This window comes from Ambystoma mexicanum, chromosome 6q, assembly GCF_040938575.1.
Source record: "Ambystoma mexicanum isolate Mex_15411 chromosome 6q, UKY_AmexF1_1, whole genome shotgun sequence".
NCBI classification, from domain to species: Eukaryota; Metazoa; Chordata; class Amphibia; order Caudata; family Ambystomatidae; genus Ambystoma; species Ambystoma mexicanum.
The window spans coordinates 1,598,512,048-1,598,539,309 of NC_090937.1; positions in this window are offsets into that span (position 1 = coordinate 1,598,512,048).

Consider the following 27,262-nt stretch of genomic DNA (forward strand, 5'->3'; position numbering starts at 1 on the left):
TTGCTAAAATCATTGGGTCTGTGGGAGAAAAAAAATCCATGTTGGATTTAAAAAAAACCTTTTTCTGTTATGGCACAGTTTATTTGTTTGTTTGTTTTCAGTGTTTACTTGTTGTTTCTGGCTAATGCTTTATACATTGGATTGTGCCAGTTTTTGGGAGCAGTAAGATATTAGGTATTTGTTTGGATATTGTAAAATTTTGGAGCAGTTAGATACCAGTAGGCATATTCTAACTGTTTATTTTGTGATATAATTTCATGATATTGCTTTATCTATTTGGATATTTCTAAATTTTGGGACAGTTAGATACCAATTGGCGTATTCTAACTGTCTATTTTTTGCTCTTATTTTGATATTTGTAAAGTTTGGGACAGTTAGATACCAATTGGCGTATTCTAACTGTCTATTTTTTGCTCTATTTGAGTGGTATTAATTTATCTGATTAGTTGTTGTAGCATCTTTGGGCAGTTAGCTTTTGGAATATTGTGACAGTTTATATTTTTTTTACTACAAGTGTACTTAAGGTTTAAGTACAGTTTAGTTATCAAATTTTGGTTTTAAGAACATTAAATAAGCATTTGTAAGATTTGCTGGTAATCTCTGCTTTAGAGTAACGGTACTATCATTACATTCAAACCATCCACATTTCTTTTTTATATATGCAGTGTGGTGCCCTGAGTTGGTTGTGGCTCCTGCGTGGTAGATTATACCTATTGTTGTGAAGGTTTTCCTACCAAGTGATATTTGACCATGTGTGAATCCAGTCAGCTTGCAGTTCTTTTTGGTACCATCTGCATTGTAACGTAGAAGCATTAGTATTACGTATTTACTATGTGTTTGTATTACTAACGTGGAGCGATTATCTGAATTGCAGGTCGAACATAATCTACCGTGGTTTGCATTTTGTACAAGTTGCTGAAATGGAACGGATTCACAATTAGGTATTGATATATACACAAAGCGTTCATTGGGGATTTGTTCTTGTGTCACATTGTTTCCACATGTATGAAATCTGGAAGATTTCATTTATAGGTATGTTTTTGTTTTCCAGTACTAATAGTAAGTACATTAGAAATTCTTGTGGATCTTCCTGTGAGTTTATAGTGAATTTCACCATTCCAGCACAGTAGTCCAATTGTTGTCTTATTCCATAAACACTATACGTGTTGTCAGGATTGTCTGCTGCGTTTCTGTGAAGTACTAACATTTGCAAAAACAATGGGTCTGTGTAAGTAAATGTTCTCAACAATTGGTGGTAATTGAAATAGAATATTCATTGCTACATTTGCGTAGCAACTTACACCAACTATATTTGAGAGTTTAAATGGACCAGGTAGTTCTGTATCTGACTGCTTTTTTTGGAGTTTGTCTTCCTTCTTTGAAGAAGTACCCGGTTTACTTTCCCTAATTGATTCTTTTTTGCTTGTGGCACTTGATGAAGTATTACTTTCTTTTACTCTCTTTGGAGGATTTGAAGTGACATTCTGTTGCTTTTCTGTTTGATTTATTTTTCTTTTATAATGTTTTACTTTTTGTGGAACAGAATATGTGTTTAGATGGGGAGTGTATAGTGAACGAAGTCTATTGTATTCTAAAATGCAAGGAATATCAGCGTTTATTTTACTTGCATCAAAGTTGATTAGAAATAGACCGTCAAGTGTACGTAAGCGTGATAGTGCTACATATCTCATGCCTTCTTTAAAGACTGTGTTACCAATGTCTATCATTGCTTTGTCTAGGGTAAGACCTTGTGATTTATGAATGGTGACTGCGTATTCAAGAGTTAGAGAAAATTGTTCTCTGCGTACATACATGTCTTTGAAGAGAAGGAATCGAGCTGTTGAGCGTCCTATTCTTTTTACTTCTGAAAGTTTGTCAAAGAGAATATTGACAAACTGAATTTTGTTGTCACGTGGGTATGTTTGAAGAGCCAACAACTGTACTCAGTGCTCCATTAACTAGTCCTTGGTCTACGTCAAGGTTACGTTTCAGCATTACTCTGCAATTTAAGGATGATTTTAATATCTTTTCCAAGCCTGCTGTGTTTGAGATTGATTTTTCTAAACTATGTAGTCTTGTTGTGGCTTGGTCACACATGGGTAGTGTCATTCCATGTACATCTAGTTTGTCTGTGGCGCTAATTTCCATTATTGGTTGCATTTTTCGTTACTTAACATTATTTCATTGAATTTGAAACAGCTTGCAATAGTTGGCATTAGGGCCATACAATTGACATTTTTGTGGGCTAATTGTTCCACAACATCTGTAGCACATGCATTATCACCATAAAGTGCATGAATGTGCCGGGTTTTCAATATTGCTTCTGCTTCTTTAGAAAGTATACCAACTCTGATACTTTTTAAGATGTTGGCATAAGTGAGATCTGCAGATTGGTGCATGTTTTCTGTTAATTCTCTGTATTGGAAATGTTGCCAAAGGTTGACATTTCCTATGCTGCCAACTTTTTTACGGCAGAGTTTGTGTCCTAATGTTTTAAAAATAGGCTCACCTTTTACTGGTGTCAATTGAAGAAGATCTCCGAAAACAATAATGTGTTTTCCTGCAAAGAGCTGTACTTAGTTTGTTTTGAGTACTTCTTGTACTCTGAGGTGAATCAAAGCCAACATTAGGTTGGACACCATGCTCACTTCATCTATTAGTAGCATTTTCATTTGTTTCAATACTCTGCGTAGTTCCATTGCAGCTTCTGCAGAAAGTTTGTAATAATCTAATTTGTTTTGGTGTTCTACTGTCAGGAGTAGTAATCGGTGTAAAGTGACACCACCTATGTTGTAGGCAGCTAAACCTGTGGGGGCAGTGACAACAGCTGACAGTTTGTTGTTTGTCAATTGTTGAAGGAACTTACTGATGATGTTGATTAGGAATGTTTTGCCAGAACCAGCTTCACCACTGACATACAATAGTATAGGTTTGTAATTTTGACAGGTGCATTCTTGTTTTCATGTTGTACACCATGTGCAATTTCTTTTGTTACTTCTTGAAAAATGCTACGTTGCTCATTGTTTAGCTTTGATTGTAGTATAGTTAAGTCTTCTTTATCTTCATACTGACACATGGGGGATAAATCATAGAATTCAGCGCACAAGTGGCGCACGCGGCTGGCGCACAGTGTGCACGTGCGAATCCCTGCGCCAGCCGCGTGCGCTAAAATCCATTTCCGCGCACAGCGTATTCATGGATTCCAGCCACCAAAACCAGCCGTGGCGCACAGTGGCGCAGCGACCCTGCAGCAGCGCCAGTTACGCCCCCAAGAACGCCTCTCGCGCAGGGAAAAGCCATCAATATACCCAATCCAGCGCAAAGGGCTGCGCTAACCCTGTACCAGCACGTCAAGCGGGCTACATGTATCACTGGGGTGCGCGGGAAGTACCTCACGCGATTGGCCCCGTGCGAGCAGGGTACGCGGGAAGTTCCACACGCGATTTCCGCAGGGTACGCGTATCTCAGGGGTGCGCGGGAAGTGCCACACGCGATTTCAGGGTACGTGTATTTCAGGGGTGCGCGGGAATTTCCACACGCGATTGGGCCCGTGCGAGCAAGGTACGCGTATCTCAAGGGTGCGCAGGAAGCGCCACATCCGATTTCAGCATGGTACGTGTATTTCAGGGGTGCGCGGGAATTTCCACACGCAATTGGGTGTACGCATATCTCAGGGGTGAGCGGGAAGTGCCACACGCGATTTCAGCAGGGTACGTGTATTTCAGGGATGCGCGGGAAATTCCACACGCGATTTCATCATGGTACGTCTATTTTGGGGTGCGGGGGAAGTTTCACACGCGACATTAGCAGGGCACGTGTATTTCAGGGGTGCGCGGGAAGTTCCACACGCAATCTCATCAGGGTACGTGTATTCCGTGGTGCGGGGGAAGTTTCACACGCGACATCAGCAGGGTACGTGTATTCCAGGGGTGCGCTGGCAGTTCCACACGCGATTCCATCAGGGTACATGTATTCCAGGGGTGCGCGGGAAGTTCCACACGCGATTGGGCCCGTGCGAGCAGGGTACGCGCATTTCAGGGGTGCGCGGGAAGTTCCACACACGATTCCATCAGGGTACATGTATTACAGGGGTGCGCGGGGAGCACCACACGTGAATTGCACATGTGGGTCCTCCCAGGTGTTCCCTCTACACCCTCCACGGCCCCTGCAAGTGGCTCACACCACAGGGGCCTACCCTGCACATGTCCTGCAGGCACACCATCCACTATGGCCATGACCCCCAGCCAACCCACATGTCAACTTGCACTACTGCCCACCAACGCATGTCCCCCTGCACCCCCAGTCACCAGGGGCATCCTCCACCAGGCCCCCACCGATGTCTCCCAGCACCCCCACCCCCCAGCAGTGCAGGGGCACCCACCACCAGGCCCCCACCCATGTCTCCCACCACCCCCACCCCCCAGTCACCAGGGGCACCCACCACCAGGCCCCCACCCATGTCTCCCAGCACCCCCACCCCCCAGCAGTGCAGGGGCACCCACCACCAGGCCCCCACCCATGTCTCCCACCACCCTCACCCCCCAGCCACCAGGGGCACCCACCACCAGGCCACCACCCATGTCTCCCAACACCCACACCCCCCAGCAGTGCAGGGGCAGCCTCCACCAGGCCCCCACCCATGTCCAACTCATGTCTCCCACCACCCCCACCCCCCAGCACTGTGGGGCACCTGCCAGCAGGCCCCCACCCATGTCCAACTCATGTTCCCCACCACCCCCACCCCCCAGCATTGTGGGGCACCTGCCAGCAGGCCCCCACCCATGTCCAACTCATGTTCCCCACCACCCCCACCCCCCAGCACTGTGGGGCACCTGCCAGCAGGCCCCCTCCCATGTCCAACTCATGTTCTCCACCACCCCCCAGCACTGTGGGGCACCTGCCAGCAGGCCCCCACCCATGTCCAACTCATGTTCCCCACCACCCCCACCCCCCAGCACTGTGGGGCACCCACCACCAGGCCCCCACCCATGTCTCCCAGCACCCTCACCCCCCAGCCACCAGGGGCACCCACCACCAGGCCCCCACCCATGTTTCCCACCACCCCCACCCCCCCAGTCACCAGGGGCAGCCTCCACCAGGCCCCCACCCATGTCTCCCAGCACCCCCACCCCCCAGCACTGTGGGGCACCCTCCACCAGGCCCCCACCCATGTCTCCCACCACCCCCACCCCCCAGCAGTGCAGGGGCACCCACCACCAGGCCCCCACCCATGTCTCCCACCACCCCCACCCCCCAGCAGGGCAGGGGCAGCCTCCACCAGGCCCCCACCCATGTCTCCCACCACCCCCAGCCACCAGGGGCAGCCTCCACCAGGCCCTCACCCATGTCTCCCACCACCCCCACCCCCCCAGCACTGTGGGGCACCCACCACCAGGCCCCCACCCATGTCTCCCAGCACCCCCACCCCCCAGCCACCAGGGGCAGCCTCCACCGGGCCCCCACCCATGTCTCCCACCACCCCCAACCCCCCAGTCACCAGGGGCAGCCTCCACCAGGCCCCCACCCATGTCTCCCACCACCCCCACCCCCCAGCACTGTTGGGCACCCTCCACCAGGCCCCCACCCATGTCTCCCACCACCCCCACCCCCCAGCAGGGCAGGGGCACCCACCACCAGGCCCCCACCCATGTCTCCCACCACCCCCACCCCCCAGCAATGCAGGGGCAGCCTCCACCAGGCCCCCACCCATGTCTCACACCACACCCACCCCCCAGCCACCAGGGGCAGCCTCCACCAGGCCCCCGCCCATGTCTCCCACCACCCCCACCCCCCAGTCACCAGGGGCAGCCTCCACCAGGCCCCCACCCATGTCTCCCAGCACCCCCAGCCACCAGGGTCAGCCTACACCAGGCCCCCACCCATGTCTCCCACACCCCCCACCCCCCAGCACTGTGGGGCACCCACCACCAGGCCCCCACCCATATCACCCAGCCCCCCTACCCCCCAGCAGTGCAGGGGCAGCCTCCACCAGGCCCCCACCCATGTCTCCCACCACCCCAACCCCCCAGCACTGTGGGGCACCTGCCAGCAGGCCCCCACCCATGTCCAACTCATGTTCCCCACCACCCCCACCCCCCAGCACTGTGGGGCACCTGCCAGCAGGCCCCCACCCATGTCCAACTCATGTTAAACCACCCCTCCACCCCCCAGCAGTGCAGGGGCACCCACCACCAGGCCCCCACCCATGTCTCCCAGCACCCCCACCCCCCAGCCACCAGGGGCACCCTCCACCAGGCCCCCTCCCATGTCCAACTCATGTTCCCCACCACCCCCACCCCCCAGCACTGTGGGGCACCTGCCAGCAGGCCCCTACCCATGTCCAACTCATGTTCCCCACCACCCCCACCCCCCAGCACTGTGGGGCACCTGCCAGCAGGCCCCCACCCATGTCCAACCATGTTCCCCACCACCCCCACCCCCCAGCACTGTGGGGCACCTGCCAGCAGGCCCCCACCCATGTCCAACTCATGTTCCCCACCACCCACACCCCCCAGCACTGTGGGGCACCTGCCAGCAGGCCCCACCCATGTCTCCCACCACCCCCACCCCCCAGCAGTTCAGGGGCAGCCTCCACCAGGCCCCCACCCATGTCTCCGACCACCCCCACCCCCCAGCACTGTGGGGCACCTGCCAGCAGGCCCCCACCCATGTCCAACTCATGTTCCCCACCACCCCCACCCCCCAGCACTGTGGGGCACCTGCCAGCAGGCCCCCACCCATGTCCAACTCATGTTCCCCACCACCCCCACCCCCCAGCACTGTGGGGCACCTGCCAGCAGGCCCCCACCCATGTCCAACTCATGTTCCCCACCACCCCCACCCCCCAGCAGTGCAGGGGCACCCACCACCAGGCCCCCACCCATGTCTCCCAGCACCCCCACCCCCCAGCCACCAGGGGCACCCACCACCAGGCTCCCACCCATGTCTCACACCACCCCACCCCCCCAGACACCAGGGGCAGCCTCCACCAGGCCCCCACCCATGTCTCCCAGCACCCCCATCCCCCAGCCACCAGGGGCAGCCTCCACCCGGCCCCCACCCATGTCTCCCAGCACCCACACCCCCCAGCCACCAGGGGCAGCCTCCACCAGGCCCCCACCCATGTCTCCCAGCACCCCCAGCCACCAGGGTCAGCCTACACCAGGCCCCCACCCATGTCTCCCACACCCCCCACCCCCCCAGCACTGTGGGGCACCCACCACCAGGCCCCCACCCATATCACCCAGCCCCCCTACCCCCCAGCAGTGCAGGGGCAGCCTCCACCAGGCCCCCACCCATGTCTCCCACCACCCCAACCCCCCAGCACTGTGGGGCACCTGCCAGCAGGCCCCCACCCATGTCCAACTCATGTTCCCCACCACCCCCACCCCCCAGCACTGTGGGGCACCTGCCAGCAGGCCCCCACCCATGTCCAACTCATGTTAAACCACCCCCCCACCCCCCAGCAGTGCAGGGGCACCCACCACCAGGCTCCCACCCATGTCTCCCAGCACCCCCACCCCCCAGCCACCAGGGGCACCCTCCACCAGGCCCCCACCCATGTCCAACTCATGTTCCCCACCACCCCCACCCCCCAGCACTGTGGGGCACCTGCCAGCAGGCCCCTACCCATGTCCAACTCATGTTCCCCACCACCCCCACCCCCCAGCACTATGGGGCACCTGCCAGCAGGCCCCCACCCATGTCCAACCATGTTCCCCACCACCCCCACCCCCAGCACTGTGGGGCACCTGCCAGCAGGCCCCCACCCATGTCCAACTCATGTTCCCCACCACCCCACCCCCCAGCACTGTGGGGCACCTGCCAGCAGGCCCCCACCCATGTCTCCCAGCACCCCCACCCCCCAGCCACCAGGGGCACCCACCACCAGGCCCCCACCCATGTCTCACACCACCCCACCCCCCCAGACACCAGGGGCAGCCTCCACCAGGCCCCCACCCATGTCTCCCAGCACCCCCATCCCCCAGCCACCAGGGGCAGCCTCCACCAGGCCCCCACCCATGTCTCCCAGCACCCACACCCCCCAGCCACCAGGGGCAGCCTCCACCAGGCCCCCACCCATGTCTCCCAGCACCCCCACCCCCCAGCACTGTGGGGCACCTGCCAGCAGGCCCCCACCCATGTCCAACTCATGTTCCCCACCACCCCCACCCCCCAGCACTGTGGGGCACCTGCCAGCAGGCCCCCACCCATGTCCAACTCATGTTCCCCACCACCCCCACCCCCCAGCACTGTGGGGCACCTGCCAGCAGGCCCCCACCCATGTCCAACTCATGTTCCCCACCACCCCCACCCCCCAGCACTGTGGAGCACCTGCCAGCAGGGCCCCACCCATGTGCAACTCATGTTCCCCAGCCAACATGTCATCACAATCTAGATCCCTGGTCCCTATGGTCAGCCTCCAAATGCAAAACACCCACCCGAGTATTGCATCCACCCATTCATAATTTGCAATTACATCACAGAACACCAATTGCAAGTTCCGAAACAAACACATTTCCCTCACATACACCCAATGGGTGTCAGTGAATCTCAAAACACATATCATGAAATGCATGAAACCAATGAGATACCACACATTGAAGTTCACCAAAAAAAATATGTATTAAAGGAAACATAAATAGAATAAAAAATGAAGAAACAGAAATGTGAATGTACAAAAATTAAAAGAAGCATGTCCGTGAAAAAAAGCAAAACCAAAAATAAAATTCCAAAGTAATGTTGTCCAAAGTCAATGTCCACAAAACAAAATCCAATGGGAAATAAAAAAGAAAGCCATTGCTCCATGGTTAAAAAGTGAAAAAAAAATACAATCCAACTGTGAACTATGTACATGGGAACAAGCCAGGGTCCATTATCCCAACAAAATAAAGGAAACCTATCTAACTACACTAACTATTAAAATAAACTACATACAAAAATGTGTCCAATGTCCGAAAGGTCCAAATAAAATCAAAACAAAAATGAAACCTAACACTACCTACATAACTATGTACAAGGGCAGCGGGCTAGTTTCACGGCTCACTTGTGGATGTCCCGGGCCAGGGCATCATCGAACTCCTCCTCAATATCCCGGAGGCGGTCCTCCTCCATGGCCCCGAGGGTCCGCAGGGCCGTCGACGTCTCCACCTCTAAACCCCTGCGGATTGCCTCAAGGCACTCGGCCCGCCTCAGGGCCCTCCGCATGGAGTTCTCCGCCCTGACCATTGTGAGCCGTGCCTCTTCCGCCCGCTGCCGCTCCCCATCTATGGCGTGGCCCAACCGCTGCCACACGGAAGACACTCTCTGTCCTGGGTCCTCCTGCCCTCCGGCCGATGCCTGCTCCTCCGATGTTGAAGGCCCCGAGCCTTCATGGCTCCCACCACGTTGCTGCTGCTGCTGTGCCTCTGCCCGTGCACTGCCTCCTGCTGCCTGCACATCCTCCGCCGGCTGGGGTGCAGTCGTAGATGTGGCCACCCCTGCTGGACGTCCGACTCCCGACTGTGGCAGGGATGCCTCCTCCACCAGCCTGGACGCACCGTCAGAGGCAGCTCCACAGGGCACCCAGGTGACTGATGGGTGGGAAGATGGCACAGAGGACGAATGGCGCGTAGGGGGTCCAGTTGAGGAGGGGGTCGTAGCAAGCCCCATCAGACGGAGGAATCCGGCCTGGGTGACCTGTCCCAGCAGGCTGACGTGGTCAATGAGCCATTCGAGATGACGTGCAGTCTCTTCATGAAAAGACTGCAGGTCACCTCGCATGGCCCGTTGACGCAACGCCACACCAGCCAGGACAGGCTCAACCCGGACCTGGATAGCCACGTCCACAGGCAGAGGAAGGCCAGTTGACGTGAGCTCATCCCCTGCCTGAAAACGGGTCTGGACGTAGGCATCCCTGCTGGTGCAAGATGATGCAGGGACAGGATCAGGGACAGGATTGCACACAGGCACCTCCGCGGCGGCCTGTGCTGCCTCCTGTCCCTGGTCCTGCACTGCACCACTAGCACCAGTGGGATCCCCACCTCCAGACCCCGTCTCTGGTGCTTGCATGGCCTCCTCCTCCACCAAACCCCCCACCAACCTGGATGACTCCGTGCCATCTTCCCCTGTTGGGCACTGTGGGGTCCCAGCTGCCCCTTCTGCTGCCGAGGAGTCCAACTCCAACCTCTGCCTCTTGGACCTTCCCCAGGCAGCTGCGGCCTGGGACGCGGCACCGGACTCCTCACTCCCCGACGAGATCACAACATGGGAGGGGAGCCGGGCCTTGCGTCTCCGGCTGGCGGTGGGATCCCCGCCGCTGTGCTCCACAGCACCTTCTCCGCCCTCTTCATCAGTTGACGCTGCAGACAGGGAGAAACAAAACACAGGCATCAGGGCACTGTACAATGGACACATACACACATGACAGTTGTACATGAGTGGCATTGGCAAACCTCAGACATGTCATCACAATCCCCAACACACATGTCATTACAACTTGCACACATGAGCCATACCACAGCCATATCGCAACTGCCACCACCATCCATACACATACAACAGCATGAGCAGCCAAAGGTGAGCCAGACATCACATGCAACACAGGAAGTGCACCACACATGTACACACACCACCACACTTGCATGCATGTGTACACCTCTGCCAAGTGTCGCAGTGTTCAGACGGGCATCCATGTCACATCTGCCAATCAGGCTTCCACATACCGCTGTCACATGCATCCATGTTGCATCACTGTTGCACCCTTGTCAAATACACACACATGCACATGTACACAGTGCTGATACATGCAGCCAAAAACAACATACATGCGTGACATCACAGACATGTCTACTTACATACACATTCATCCAAACATGTGTGCCCACACAACTGCATTTGGCATGCAAGCCTACACACACAAGCACCATCCATGTCTCACACATTCCAGCCCTCGCATGTGTCAGCCCCACGGCCCTGTACACCCCCACCCATACTCGAACCCATACAAACAGATGTGCAACCTGCACACTACTGAATAATCACCACACGCACTGCTCACAATCAGGATGCATGTACACTCACCGCTCGACTCCAGACGGGTCTGCTTCTCAAGGACCTGGACGTGGAGCGCTGGGGATATGCGTTCCAGGACCCTCATCTGTTCTTCCGACAAGTGGCCTCGGCGCCCCTTGGCATCCGCTGCCTTCAAGAGGCGCCGGGCCTTGTTCAGGGTCCTGGACCTGAAGTCCTCCCAGCGCTTCTTGACATGTTGTAAGTCGCGGACTGCCACCCCCTCCGCGTTGATGGCAGACACGATGTCAGTCCAGGTCCGAGTCCATCCTTCCTTGTCGGCGCGGGAACTTCCGAAGAGGGCATCATACTGCCCCAGGACTTGCTCCACCAGGACACCAACTTCGGTGGCACTGAAGCTGGTGCCCCTCTGCCTCTCTGGCCGGGGGTTGTCAGTGGTCCCAGATGGTGTTTGCCCCGACATGACAACCCCAGAGGCAGGAGTGGGTGGGCAACTGGGTCCTGGGGCTGGGCTGAGGAGCGATGGAATCCCAGTCGGGAGTCTTCGGTTCCAGCAGGGGTGGTCACAGCAACAGCACCCCTGGCTGATGTGCAGGCAGCAAATGGCAGGGCATGTGGGCAGCAGGCAGTCAGGCAGCAGCAGATGGCAGGTGGGAGCGTGCTCGGGGCTCTGGGGGGCAGTAGTTCGGCCTTCTGGGCAGGAGCGTGGTCTTCCATGTGCTTACGCGTGGCCAGCTTGATACGGAGTGATTTGGCACGTGAAAAATCTGCACGTCAGCGTGTAATTCGAGGAAAGGCCCTTAGCGCGTAATCGCGTCTGCACGCATACGCATTTTCATTGGACAGAAGGCCCCTCAAGCGCAAGCGCCCCTGTGACGTGACGCGTACAGTGCGCGTGAAAAACTGTACGTCCGTGTGTAATACGAGGAAAGGGCCCATGCGCGTAAGCGCGCGTGGAAAACTGCACGTCCGCGTGTAATACGAGGAGAGGGCCCATGCGCGTAAGCGTGCGTGGAAAACTGCACGTCCGCGTGTAATACAAGGAAAGGGCCCATGCGCGTAAGCGCGTGTGAAAAACTGCACGTCCGCATGTAATACGAGGAAAGGGCCCATGCGCGTAAGTGACGTGACACGCACGTGCGTTTCCCTCAGCACGGATTAAAGGTGAGCGGGCCCAGCAGTTCGCTGTACGTGCCTTTCGTGGAGACCGACGTGTGTTGCTGCTTCCTGTTGATTAGCGCGCCTTCACAACTTCACAGCTATCAAGGACGTATCTCTTCTTTTGGCGGGGGTATTGGCTATGCGTGTTTTTCTGCATCGCGCTAGTCAGATGGTGAGTCGCACATGCTCTTTTTCCCACTGCGGGTGCCCCTGTGTATCGCACCCATTTTCGATGTCATAGTAGCCTGCGTGTCCCACGCGTACGCGTTATTCGTGTTACTGGGTGCCACCACGTACTGCGGGAGGTTGAATCCACGCACGTAGGCTGCAGGGTTGCGTGCACGGTTTTACTGCAGTTTTGGGGTGCCTGAGCGTTGCGTGACCCGTCACCAAATCACCGGGGTCACATACAGCCTTGCAGGTGCAGGGGGGCTGTTAACATCTTGCTTCCCACCCCCTTCACCCCAATTGCCCAGGTCAATTGTGGTGTACACCTCCCATTGGCACCACTCCATCTGTGCCAGCACTACTACATCTGTGCCATGGTTGGGAGGCCACCAAAGGTGAGGGGCGCCTCAGCTGGGCGTACTGCTCGTGGCTGGCGTGGTCGGGGACGTGGCCGTGGTGACCAGGGAGTAGGGGGACTCCAGGGTGTCCAGGGCAGCCACAGAGGGGGAAGAGGCAGGGGTACGCAACTTGAGCACAATGTTGTGCCATGTGTCAGTGCAGCCATGCCACCACCCCCTGTGGTTCCGGGGGATGCAGCTCCTGCATCTGGCACTGGCACCCATATGACCCGGCAGTCCGTTCCATCGACTGCCACGGGCCCAAAGGCAGTGGTAGCTGCAGGTGCAGCTGTGGACACCGCCACCCAGGCTCAGGGTCTGCCAGCGCAGGCTGCGTTGGCACTTGAAGAGCCCTTGGTAGATCTCCAACAGGCCACGGGGGAAACCATAGGGGCAGGCCGGGCTGCTCAGACCAAGACACGTGTCCCTGGGGCAGTCATGTCATCTGCTGCCCCGAACAGCCGGGTGTTGGCAAGTGCAGGGGCAGATGCACCCATCAGCACCCCGGTTGTGAGTCTGCCAACCAGGACCGTTGCGGTCAATGACTCTGCCACAGCTGATGTTGCTGTGCAGGGTCCATTAGTGGGCACCCAGCTGCCACTGACACAAGTCAGGCCTTTGGTCATCCCTCCACCTGCCACTCCCTTGGCTCAATCCACCGAACCCACTGGCCATACTGGTCAGGTGGCATTAGCCAGCCAGGGTCTGCGCCACAGTCCAAGAGGAGGAAGGTTGCACCTGCAGCACAGGCTGGGACCCCACACACAGCCACGACCTCCTGCACGTCGAGGAAGAAGCCTTTCTGTAAGCAGGAACTGGACTTCCTCGTGGACTACGTGCGGGGCCACAGCCGTGACATGCTAGTGGGTGCCAATAGTCAGACTACGCTGCCCAACGTGACACCCACTGGAAGCATGTTGCGGAACATGTCAGTTCATTCGGCCATGAGGTGCGCACAGCGCAGGAGTGCAAAAAGCGTTGGAATGACATCAAGCGCAGCACTAAGGCCAAGCGTGCCTCAAATTACAACTTGACTCTGGTGACTGGCGGTGGGCCTGCACCAGAGGAGGAAGAACTCACTCCACATGAGGCTCTCGTTGCGGAGTTCATACCACCTGAATTGGTCGAAGGAGTGGGAGAGATGCTGGACTTTGATGCCCAGTCCAGTGAGTGTTGATGCGTGTTTGTTGAGGACGTGTGTGTTTCACTTGTGGGATGTGTTGTGCATGATTGCTGCTACATGTGACGTGTACATGGTTCTGATGTGTAAGAATTGCAATGCTACCGTCATGCATGTCTCCTCTGCCTGCATGCTGGACTCCATGTGGGCATGCTCCCTTGCCCCTCCTCCGCCACTCTGCACTCCAGTTCCACCTTTGCACTGGTCTGCTCCAATCTTGCCAATGTGTAGTTTCTTGTTCATGTGTCCTGTGTAGATGCTAACTTCCAGCGTAGAAACTGCCAGACATATGCCGTGTGGTACAGCCTTAGTACTCGATGCAGGGTATCTCACTTGTACTGTGAATGGGTCAGATGTCCCGCAGGGACATGAGTGCCCATTCATGCTCCATGTGCATTGCACGCATGCCCCTATGTGTCCTTGACTGGATGATCACTGTAATATGAGTCCTTACATACATTGCCTGCCATCTCATCGGCCTCCCCATGTCAACTGTGGCTCAGTCCTGCGTTGCACACATGTTTAGGCCCTGACAATCTGTGTGGCTCACAGGCCTCAGCCTGTTCAATGGCCAATGACTCTGTCCAACTCTTGTGTCTTCTTCACACGTGGGCGGCCTCCGGAGTTTCCATCATGTGTCCTGCCCACTGTCCCAGCATCATTTGCAGTGTTGTAATTTGAATCACATTAAGCTGTTGATGCCAGTCAACACCGCCTGTCAATACACAGGTGTATGGTCAGCCTTTTGATACCATGCTAGGCATCCCTGCATTGGTACTGGGGTGGAGGGGTGCTTGGCTTCTAGACATGGTACACATTGAATGCACAATGCACGTGATGTCTGAATTTGACATTGCACTGCCTTCACATTTCCTGGCCCACACCATGTAGTGCTTGTACATGTAGGTAGTGAGTGGCGTACACATTTTCTGCACTGCATAGACCCACTTCCATGGAAACGGCCACCTTTCAACAGGTCTGATCACAGAAGCTATTCAAAGTAGACCCAGCATGCATGCCAGGTCATATGTTGTGTGTCACATGTCTGCCGGATGCCTTTGCTGTCGGTGTGTGTGTCGTGTGCTTCTGACATGTGTATTGACCTTTTTCTCTCTATTTTTCAGGTGATGACGCATTGGAGGCGGAGGATGGTGTTGTCATGCCAGACACAGGGTTGGTAACACCACATCAACCCGGCACTAGTGCTGCAGTCCATCTTGTCTCTGGCTGCCTATGAGTCCAGCCTTGATGACGACTCTGACGTCCATGTTGAGTTGGATGAGCATCAAGTCCACGTGTCAGGGGTGAGTGATTCTGAAGTGTACACTCCTCTGTCTGCGACACCTGCACTGAGGGATCAGACAGTCTTGGTTCCTCCGCCCGTGGTGGATCGGGACGCAGGGTCACCCTCCACACCAGTCACTGATGTGCCTGGGACATCACGTCGACGGGGGCATGTAGTCGTGCAGCCGCAGGCCGTGCCAACACAGCGAGGACCCCCGGTCCTTGGGTCCCGCAGGGGTCAAGCCCGGCAACGCGGTCGCCGCGCGCAACCGCTGTATACTGAGTGGGAGCAAGACATGACTGCCAATTCCGAACGGCAGGGGGCAGCAATGGAGAACATCGCTGAGAGCATGGAGCGTGTGGCCCGATCTGTGCTCCCCCCTGCTAGGCAGGTGCTTCTCCAGCAGCAGGCGGCACGGTCCACAGCCCGCTCGCTCATGCTGGGCATGGCGGCCTCAGACAGGGCACGCCAGGCTGAAATGTCGTCTCTGCGTCAAGCAATTGCTGCTCACGCAGAGGCGCACATGGATGCCCTGAGGGAGGAGTATGCTTCCCTCAGATCCACTCTGGGTGTCCTTATGATGTCCCAGAGGCAGCAGGCAGAGGAGAGGTTTGCACAGCTTGAGCGTACCATCTCGGCTGAGCTACAGGCTTGCCGGGAGGTGCAGCGGTTGTCCAGCCAGGCCTTGCAGGAGGAACTCCGTGTTACACGTGCTACCTTGCAAGAGGAAGCACGTGTATCACGTGAGGTTCTGCATGCAGACCTAAGTCACATCGCCACACAGAACCAGGCTCACCCGTCCGGCAGACTTGCTGCCGACGAGGGGCAAGCTGCGGCTAGGCGTGGCCAGGCTACTGTGACACATCCTCCTTTCCAGGATGAGCCAGACTCGGACGACCATCTATCTCCCACATAGGTCGTGCTGTGCAGGCGTTGAGCCCATGGAGGATTTTGTTTTTGGCTCAGCATCATCGCATGTGGATGTTGAGCAGCACCCTGTACCTCCCCCCTCCTGGGTGCCTCCCCTTCCCCCCTGGTCGTATGTGTCCATTTTTGATTTTTCTTTTAGTTTAGTTAGTTAAGTTTCTGTTTGATAGTTAGTTTAAATAGGTAATGTAGGTTTTCCATAGTTAGTGTAATTAGTTAATAGCTGAGTTAGTTTAAAATTGTTAGTCTATTGTGCTTTCATGTGACGGTGCGGTGCTTTGTGGCTTTTGAAGGCATCCACTGTCTGTTCCAACTGTGCCCTTCATGGTTGTCTTGTGTATGTGTTTGCTGCGTGGGGTCCTTGACTCACATATGCCACTCCTGCCTCCCTTATCCATGGGCTCGCAAGGATGGTTCGGTGTTACAGCATTTTACACAAGGGCTTTGGACTGTCATATCTGTGGCATGTCTGGTGCTGTGTGACTTGTGTTGACACCCCTAGTGGGGATGATTTAGGTGTCATTGTCCACTGTTCAGCTTTTGCTAGATGGGGTGTGTCATGATTAATGTGGACATTGATTGCTATGCATTGTGTAGTATGTTTCATATCTTTCCTGTACATGTGCTTGTTGCAATTCATGCTGTAGATAGTGTTCCACACTTTGGAGGTGAAAGACGGACTGATGGTGTGATTTGTGATGTGACTCTCTGACATGGTCAAGTAATGAGATGCCTGATGAGACATACACAGATGACTGTGAAGCATTAATCATGTGTTTCATGCCCTTTCTGCAGGGGGATGAGCCTCCAGAGCACCTTTGCCAGCAGACATGGCCCATTGGACGACGGAATTCTGGACCCGTTTGTTGGTGCCCACATGCACATGTGTGCACAAGCAGAGGCACAGTGATTGCAGACCCACATCCTAGAACTGCTGACAAGTTCCAAGGAACTCCAGGCAAGGTGAGCATCACAGGGGTGCCACGACACAGCAAAGCTTGCACCAGGCGAGTTGCACATGCAGGCTTAGTCACAGCACTGAGGGTGAGCTTAGACGAATATTGGTGTTGAAGCACACAATGCAGCTCAGATGTGTTTGTGGACTGATGGCTGTTGATAGTAGGGTTGTCTGGGACACATGCAGGGGCAGTGGCACATACCCTCCGGTACACCAAGGTCCATTGAGGCACTTGTATCAACCATGTAGCCTTCCGAGACATGGAAAGGGGCAGCTCACAGGGACATACAGCAAGGGACATACTCGGGTGCAGTGCATGTCTTTTCCACGTACTTCATGATAAATGCACTGCCAACTTTGTTTCGGTCATGGTGGTACGCAACTTGCTCTGTAGTCATGGCTTGCTATATGGGTCTGTCTGCTTACCCAGGGAACATTGCATGTTGTGTGAATTGTGACACATTGGTGTTCCATTTGCCACGCACCCACCAGCGGCTGACTTACTGCATTGACTGTGTATGACCCGTCACAGGGGTGATGTTATATATGGGTACGAAGCATCGACCACAGATTGTCTGTTTGTAGAGTAGTTTGTTGCTATGGGGCATGTTTGGTGTTGTGTTTTTGTGTAATTGGCACGTACAGGTTGTTGACTGTGGCTCTCTTTGCAGCATTGCAGTGCTCCTGTAACCGGACCTGAGAGTGCGCAGGCAGGAGGCCAGCACTCAAAACCAGAGCTAAGTGTCTTGTTGTTTTTCTTACGAACTGCTCTGCATAGGCTTGCTGGGGAGTGTACTGATGCATGGATGTATGTGTGGTTCAATTTGGTATGTTTTTTTCTCCCTATTCACCCGTGATCCTATGCAATTTTGAAACCTGTACCCTCTACCCAGTGTTCCTGCTTCCCGTGCCTATCCAAGCAACGTTCCCTGACCCTCTTTCCCCACTGGGGTTGCGGATGCCTGTGTAAGCCCCGAACTTGCAGGCGCCAAAACCCTAGAGGGGGTGGTTGGTTCGTACCACTCCTGAGCCTGGACTACAGAAGGCCATGACAATGATGTCCAAGTTTGTTTGGATTGTGTATGTGTTCATGCAGGTTGTACATTTTCCTGCATTCCCTAGTTACATGTGTCATTCCTCCTCCCCTCTCCTGCCACTCATTCCAGTCATCCAGTGTGTCAACACCTGTCCCGACTGCATATCCCTGAACCTCATTCCCCACCAGGGTCTCAGGGGCCTGTGTGAGTTTGACCTTGCAGGCACCCGGGACATGGTGGGGGGGTGGTTGTTTCGTGACACTCCCGCGCCTGTACAGGGGACCTGTGACAGTACACATCCATTCATGGTGCATCATCCTATGTCATGTACCACACATGTCTCACATCCTGTCGTGACATTGTTTTGCGGTGCTACCTTGGTTGTTGCATCATTGTGGTAGTACTTGGCCTTTGTGAGGTACTGCTACGTCAAGTCATCTACTGGAGGGTGTTCGGGTTCGTTTTTATGCCTTGGATTTTGTGATTTTGGAAATGAGTGTGGATTCTGAGGGTTCAGGCATCTTTTTACACACAAGGTGGGAGATGGTGACGAAGGGTAAAGGTGATCCTGTGGCCAGGTGGAATTGAGGTTTGGAGGCTCCATGACCCAGGTGCAGTTGTTCAGTGGGTCATGGTCATTTGTGAGGGGGGGGGTTGTTGTTGATAGTTGCCTTGCCCTGCAGTGTGATGGGAACTCTGACATAGTAATGGTGGTATCCTATGTACATGTTGTGTTCTGCTGATCAATGCCTGTTCATGTGTTGTGTTTTCCTTTCAGGTGCGAGGAGATAGTTGTGGTTTGACATGCTGGGGTGTACACATGGTGGATGTTCACATGTGATGTGTAGGGAACACTGATGGTCACTTGAGTGCACATGCATATGTGGAGTGCATGTCCTTGCAGAACCACACACTTGCACTCTGATGCACTACATGTACTCCCACCCTTGCATATCCACGTGTACACTGTTTGCCTTCTGGTGCCCACTGTGTCCCGGCAGCACATGTTCTGTGACCGATCATGGATCCAGTACATGCCTAATTTGATGTTTGACGTGGTCTGTCACTTAGATGTGATGCTCAGGGTGTGCATCACACACAATGGCTGTTCACTGTGCTGTGCGCTGAGCAGTGTGATGTAGGAGTAGGACACTGCACACATGAGCTGCAGTGTTGATTTTGCAATGCATAATGTGCATGTAGACAGGCATTCATTGTGATGTTACGTCTACGACTGTTGTAATGCATTTGGAAATGACTTATTTTGGGTGGGAGATTTTGTTGGTCTGTCATTTCATCTGATTCCGGGTCAGGCAGCAGTGTCCGATGCCACTGTACATTTAGGACATGGCAATGTGTACCTTATCGTTACTGCGTTGGTGTATGGGTATTGCTTGCCATGTCATGTTGATGTTTGGGAGGGTTTGAGTGACATGACAGTGATGGCCATGGCCTGTTTTGCAGGTGTGTGTGATGCACACCTTGCATGTCCGGGTCATCCGCTTCTCAGAGCAACTAGCTGGGGGTAGATTTCTCTCCGCAGCAGGGCCCTCTCCCTAGAACAGACTTCCGGCCTGACTTGAACTTGAGGGGAACCATCTCCAGTTCTGGAAGCACCTCAAGACCTTCCTCTTTGCTTCTGCTTACTCTCTGCCTCTCCCTTGCAGAATTCTTCACTGGAACTGCACAGGAGCTGCAACTGGGCCACTCTCACCGACCTCGGTCCCTGGCCCAGCCACTCTCCACTTGCACTGCCTCCCTGGCAACCCCTGCACTGCAGTACTGTCTCTCTATCCCTACAGCCCTCCCTTCCCAGCACTTGTCTGCACTTACCTTTGTAGTTGCCACCAGGCGACCTATGTATTATTTTTTTGGGCTACTTCCCCTGTACTGGACTCCCCCCCACCCTTCCCCTTGCACTTTTCCCATTCCCCCTACCCCTGCACTTGCACGATCTCAATGACACCTGGCCTAGTAGTACCGTTCTCTGTGTTCCCTTGTTCCCCCCTCCCTGCCTCATTGCGCCTTGGAATACTTGTGTATGGCCCATATCATGTCATATGTCATATGTGTGCCTTTTGGTCACACAGGATAGCTTGTGTTTAAGTAGCTAGGGATGCAGACGATGTGGCACTTCCATGGCAACTATCTCAGGGTGGTAGGGTTGTGACAGTTGACTGTCTCTTTGTCATCATCGATTGTCACCTGGTATGTGCCAGGCCTGTGTGCACTCCGCAGGGGTGGGAGTTTAGTTGAAAAATGTGGCCACAAGCTGGGTCCGGGCTTCCTCGCCACGTGCCCTGTCCCCTCCCATGAGCAGTGCCTGTGCCTGTGGTTGGGGATGTGGGGGCACCACCATGTCCACCGGGACGCCCTGCCGTGTTGCAACATTGTGCAGGACACATACTGCCACAATGATCCTGCACACTAATGGTGGTGCATAGAGTAGTTGCCCACCAGAGCGGTCAAGGGAGCGGAAACGTGACTTGAGCACTCCGAATGTGCGCTCCACTATGCCCCTGGTTGCAATATGGGCGGCGTTGTATCTTACCTGGGGTGGTGTGGTGGGGTTCCGGATTGGCGTCATCATGTGGTTGCTCAGAGGGTAGGCACTGTCCCCTGGGGAGGTGATAATAGTTGAGATTATTAGGGTTTGGATATTTGTCTGTGTGTGACTTGCATGCATGTGCAAGGGCATTTGTACTGACCTAGGAGCCATGTGTCGCCATGCTGCCCAGCTTCCAGGGCCCGGCTCAGGGCGGACATTCTGTATATGAAACTGTCATGGGTGGAGCCAGGGTAGTTTGCATAGACAGAGGTGATGATTCCCTTTGCATCACATACCACCTGCACATTGATGGAATGCCAGTCTTGCGGTTTCGGTAGATGTGCTCAATGATCCTAGGTGGACGTAGGGCCACATGGGTGCAATCTATGGCACTGAGCACTTTGCGGAAGTGTGCCACCCTGAAAAAATCCGTTGTTGATGCTTGTTTGTTGAGGACGTGTGTGTTTCACTTGTGGGATGTGTTGTGCATGATTTCTGCACATGTGACGTGTACATGGTTCTGATGTGTAAGTAATGCAATGCTACCGTCATGCATGTCTCCTCTGCCTGCATGCTGGACTCCATGTGGGCATGCTCCCTTGCCCCTCCTCCGCCACTCTGCACTCCAGTTCCACCTTTGCACTGGTCTGCTCCAATCTTGCCAATGTGTAGTTTCTTGTTCATGTGTCCTGTGTAGATGCTAACTTCCAGCGTAGAAACTGCCAGACATATGCCGTGTGGTACAGCCTTAGTACTCGATGCAGGGTATCTCAATTGTACTGTGAATGGGTCAGATGTCCCGCAGGGACATGAGTGCCCATTCATGCTCCATGTGCATTGCACGCATGCCCCTATGTGTCCTTGACTGGATGATCACTGTAATATGAGTCCTTGGTTACATACATTGCCTGCCATCTCATCGGCCTCCCCATGTCAACTGTGGCTCAGTCCTGCGTTGCACACATGTTTAGGCCCTGACAATCTGTGTGGCTCACAGGCCTCAGCCTGTTCAATGGCCAATGACTCTGTCCAACTCTTGTGTCTTCTTCACACGTGGGCGGCCTCCGGAGTTTCCATCATGTGTCCTGCCCACTGTCCCAGCATCATTTGCAGTGTTGTAATTTGAATCACATTAAGCTGTTGATGCCAGTCAACACTGCCTGTCAATACACAGGTGTATGGTCAGCCTTTTGATACCATGCTAGGCATCCCTGCATTGGTACTGGGGTGGAGGGGTGCTTGGCTTCTAGACATGCTACACATTGAATGCACAATGCACGTGATGTCTGAATTTGACATTGCACTGCCTTCACATTTCCTGGCACACACCATGTAGTGCTTGTACATGTAGGTAGTGAGTGGCGTACACATTTTCTGCACTGCATAGACCCACTTCCATGGAAACTGCCACCTTTCAACAGGTCTGATCACAGAAGCTATTCAAAGTAGACCCAGCATGCATGCCAGGTCATATGTTGTGTGTCACGTGTCTGCCGGATGCCTTTGCTGTCGGTGTGTGTGTGTGTCGTGTGCTTCTGACATGTGTATTGACCTTTTTCTCTCTATTTTTCAGGTGATGACGCAATGGAGGCGGAGGATGGTGTTGTCATGCCAGACACAGGGTTGGTAACACCACATCAACCCGGCACTAGTGCTGCAGTCCATCTTGTCTCTGGCTGCCTATGAGTCCAGCCTTGATGACGACTCTGACGTCCATGTTGAGTTGGATGAGCATCAAGTCCACGTGTCAGGGGTGAGTGATTCTGATGTGGACACTCCTCTGTCTGCGACACCTGCACTGAGGGATCAGACAGTCTTGGTTCCTCCGCCCGTGGTGGATCGGGACGCAGGGTCACCCTCCACACCAGTCACTGATGTGCCTGGGACATCACGTCGACGGGGGCATGTAGTCGTGCAGCCGCAGGTGGTGCCAACACAGCGAGGACCCCCGGTCCTTGGGTCCCGCAGGGGTCAAGCCCGGCAACGCGGTCGCCGCGCGCAACCGCTGTATACTGAGTGGGACCAAAACATGACTGCCAATTCCGAACGGCAGGGGGCAGCACGGAGAACAACGCTGAGAGCATGGAGCGTGTGGCCCGATCTGTGCTCCCCCCTGCTAGGCAGGTGCTTCTCCAGCAGCAGGCGGCACGGTCCACAGCCCGCTCGCTCATGCTGGGCATGGCGGCCTCAGACAGGGCACGCCAGGCTGAAATGTCGTCTCTGCATCAAGCAATTGCTGCTCACGCATAGGCGCACATGGATGCCCTGAGGGAGGAGTATGCTTCCCTCAGATCCACTCTGGGTGTCCTTATGATGTCCCAGAGGCAGCAGGCAGAGGAGAGGTTTGCACAGCTGAGCGTACCATCTCGGCTGAGCTACAGGCTTGCCGGGAGGTGCAGCGGTTGTCCAGCCAGGCCTTGCAGGAGGAACTCCGTGTTACACGTGCTACCTTGCAAGAGGAAGCACGTGTATCACGTGAGGTTCTGCATGCAGACCTAAGTCACATCTCCACACAGAACCAGGCTCACCCGTCCGGCAGACTTGCTGCCGACGAGGGGTAAGCTGCGGCTAGGCGTGGCCAGGCTACTGTGACACGTCCTCCTTTCCAGGATGAGCCAGACTCGGACGACCATCTATCTCCCACATAGGTCGTGCTGTGCAGGCGTTGAGCCCATGGAGGATTTTTTTTTTGGCTCAGCATCATCGCATGTGGATGTTGAGCAGCACCCTGTACCTCCCCCCTCCTGGGTGCCTCCCCTTCCCCCCGGGTCGTATGTGGCCATTTTTGATTTTTCTTTTAGTTTAGTTAGTTAAGTTTCTGTTTGATAGTTAGTTTAAATAGGTAATGTAGGTTTTCCATAGTTAGTGTAATTAGTTAATAGCTGAGTTTAAAATTGTTATTCTATTGTGCTTTCATGTGACGGTGCGGTGCTTTGTGGCTTTTGAAGGCATCCACTGTCTGTTCCAACTGTGCCCTTCATGGTTGTCTTGTGTATGTGTTTGCTGCGTGGGGTCCTTGACTCACATATGCCACTCCTGCCTCCCTTATCCATGGGCTCGCAAGGATGGTTCGGTGTTACAGCATTTTACACAAGGGCTTTGGACTGTCATATCTGTGGCATGTCTGGTGCTGTGTGACTTGTGTTGACACCCCTAGTGGGGACGATTTAGGTGTCATTGTCCACTGTTCAGCTTTTGCTAGATGGGGTGTGTCATGATTAATGTGGACATTGATTGCTATGCATTGTGTAGTATGTTTCATATCTTTCCTGTACATGTGCTTGTTGCAATTCATGCTGTAGATAGTGTTCCGCACTTTGGAGGTGAAAGACGGAATGATGGTGTGATTTGTGATGTGACTCTCTGACATGGTCAAGTAATGAGATGCCTGATGAGACACACACAGATGACTGTGAAGCATTAATCATGTTTTTCATGCCCTTTCTGCAGGGGGATGAGCCTCCAGAGCACCTTTGCCAGCAGACATGGTCCATTGGACGACGGAATTCTGGACCCGTTTGTTGGTGCCCACATGCACATGTGTGCACAAGCAGAGGCACAGTGATTGCAGACCCACATCCTAGAACTGCTGACAAGTTCCAAGGAACTCCAGGCAAGGTGAGCATCACAGGGGGGCCACGACACAGCAAAGCTTGCACCAGGCGAGTTGCACATGCAGGCTTAGTCACAGCACTGAGGGTGAGCTTAGACGAATATTGGTGTTGAAGCACACAATGCAGCTCAGATGTGTTTGTGGACTGATGGCTGTTGATAGTAGGGTTGTCTGGGACACATGCAGGGGCAGTGGCACATACCCTCCGGTACACCAAGGTCCATTGAGGCACTTGTATCAACCATGTAGCCTTCCGAGACATGGAAAGGGGCAGCTCACAGGGACATACAGCAAGGGACATACTCGGGTGCAGTGCATGTCTTTTCCACGTACTTCATGATAAATGCACTGCCAACTTTGTTTCGGTCATGGTGGTACGCAACTTGCTCTGTAGTCATGGCTTGCTATATGGGTCTGTCTGCTTACCCAGGGAACATTGCATGTTGTGTGAATTGTGACACATTGGTGTTCCATTTGCCACGCACCCACCAGCGGCTGACTTACTGCATTGACTGTGTATGACCCGTCACAGGGGTGATGTTATATATGGGTACGAAGCATCGACCACAGATTGTCTGTTTGTAGAGTAGTTTGTTGCTATGGGGCATGTTTGGTGTTGTGTTTTTGTGTAATTGGCACGTACAGGTTGTTGACTGTGGCTCTCTTTGCAGCATTGCAGTGCTCCTGTAATCGGACCTGAGAGTGCGCAGGCAGGAGGCCAGCACTCAAAACCAGAGCTAAGTGTCTTGTTGTTTTTCTTACGAACTGCTCTGCATAGGCTTGCTGGGGAGTGTACTGATGCATGGATGTATGTGTGGTTCAATTTGGTATGTTTTTTTCTCCCTATTCACCCGTGATCCTATGCAATTTTGAAACCTGTACCCTCTATCCAGTGTTCCTGCTTCCCGTGCCTATCCAAGCAACGTTCCCTGACCCTCTTTCCCCACTGGGGTTGCGGATGCCTGTGTAAGCCCCGAACTTGCAGGCGCCAAAACCCTAGAGGGGATGGTTGGTTCGTACCACTCCTGAGCCTGAACTACAGAAGGCCATGACAATGATGTCCAAGTTTGTTTGGATTGTGTATGTGTTCATGCAGGTTGTACATTTTCCTGCATTCCCTAGTTTCATGTGTCATTCCTCCTCCCCTCTCCTGCCACTCATTCCAGTCATCCAGTGTGTCAACACCTGTCCCGACTGCATATCCCTGAACCTCATTCCCCACCAGGGTCTCAGGGGCCTGTGTGAGTTTGACCCTGCAGGCACCCGGGACATGGTGGGGGTGGTTGTTTCGTGACACTCCCGCACCTGTACAGGGGACCTGTGACAGTACACATCCATTCATGGTGCATCATCCTATGTCATGTACCACACATGTCTCACATCCTGTCGTGACATTGTTTTGCTGTGCTACCTTGGTTGTTGCATCATTGTGGTAGTACTTGGCCTTTGTGAGGTACTGGAATGCCAGTCTTGCGGTTTCGGTAGATGTGCTCAATGGCCCTAGGTGGACGTAGGGCCACATGGGTGCAATCTATGGCACCGAGCACTTTGGGGAAGTGTGCCACCCTGAAAAAATCCAGGACAACGGCCTACCTTTCTGCGGGTGTTCTGGACATGTATATGTGCCTGCGGATTTAGGGGCGCGCGTCATGATTGCCAGTACCTGGTGTAGGCAGCGTGACTGCGTGGCCTGTGAGACCCCCCCACTATGGCAGTGGTCCGCTGAAATGACCCAGTGGCCAAAAAATGCAGGACATTGAGCAGCTTCTCCAAGGGGCTCAATGCTTGGGAGCAAAGGGTGGGGGATGTGAGGTCATCTTCCCACTCCCTGACCAGGTCTACGATGATATGGGGTGGAAACCTATACCTGCCGTAGACCTGGTCGTCAGGCATCCCAAAAAGGCTTTACCGTGGTGCAAAAATGCGTGCCCTGGCTATTCTCCTCCTCCTGCGGTGTCCCACGATCAGTGCAGCGACAAATGGGGCATTCATCGTAGCTGTATATACGCGTTTGTTGTTTGCGCGCACTTTTATGCTGTGCGCGGGGACGGCTCCGCCTGCCTTCGTGTGGGCGGACGCGTTGACGCCTGCGCACGTCTTTTGCCGTGCGCGGGTTTCCCGTATTCGGATACGGTCTGAGTGTCATCGCGTGTGATCGGAGGGGAGTGAGCGTACACGCAATTGGCCTGGGTATGTGTGTTTCGGGGTGCGCGGGAAGTTCCACACGCGATTAGCCTGGGTACGTGTGTTCCGGGGTGCCGGGAACTTTCACACGCGATTGGTGGAAATCCACGTGTGTTCTGTCATCACGTGCAATGAGGGAAACACCTGCGCGCGTAACGTCACAGACGCGCTCACGCGCTAAGGGCCTTTGGTCCAATGAAATCGCATATGCGTGCTGCCGTGCATACGCGCTAAGGGCCTTTCCTCGTATTACACGTGGACTTGCAGTTTTTCACGCGCGCTGAAATGCCCATGCACGTCTGTACGCGTCACGTCACAGGGGCGCTTGCGCTTGAGGGGCCTTCTGTCCAATGAAAATGCATATGCGTGCAGACGCGCTTACGCGCTAAGGGCCTTTCCTCGAATTACACGCTGACGTGCAGATTTTTCACGTGCCAAATCACTCTGTATCAAGCTGGCCACGCGTAAGCACACGGAAGACCACGCTCCTGCCCAGAAGGCCGAACTACTGCCCCCCAGAGCCCCGAGCACGCTCCCACCTGCCATCTGCTGCTGCCTGACTGCCTGCTGCCCACGTGCCCTGCCATTTGTTGCCTGCACATCAGCCAGGGGTGCTGTTGCTGTGACCACCCCTGCTGGAACCGAAGACTCCCGACTGGGATTCCATCGCTCCACAGCCCAGCCCCAGGACCCAGTTGCCCACCCACTCCTGCCTCTGAGGTTGTCATGTCGTGGGGCAAACACCATCTGGGACCACTGACAACCCCCGGCCAGAGAGGCAGAGGGGCACCAG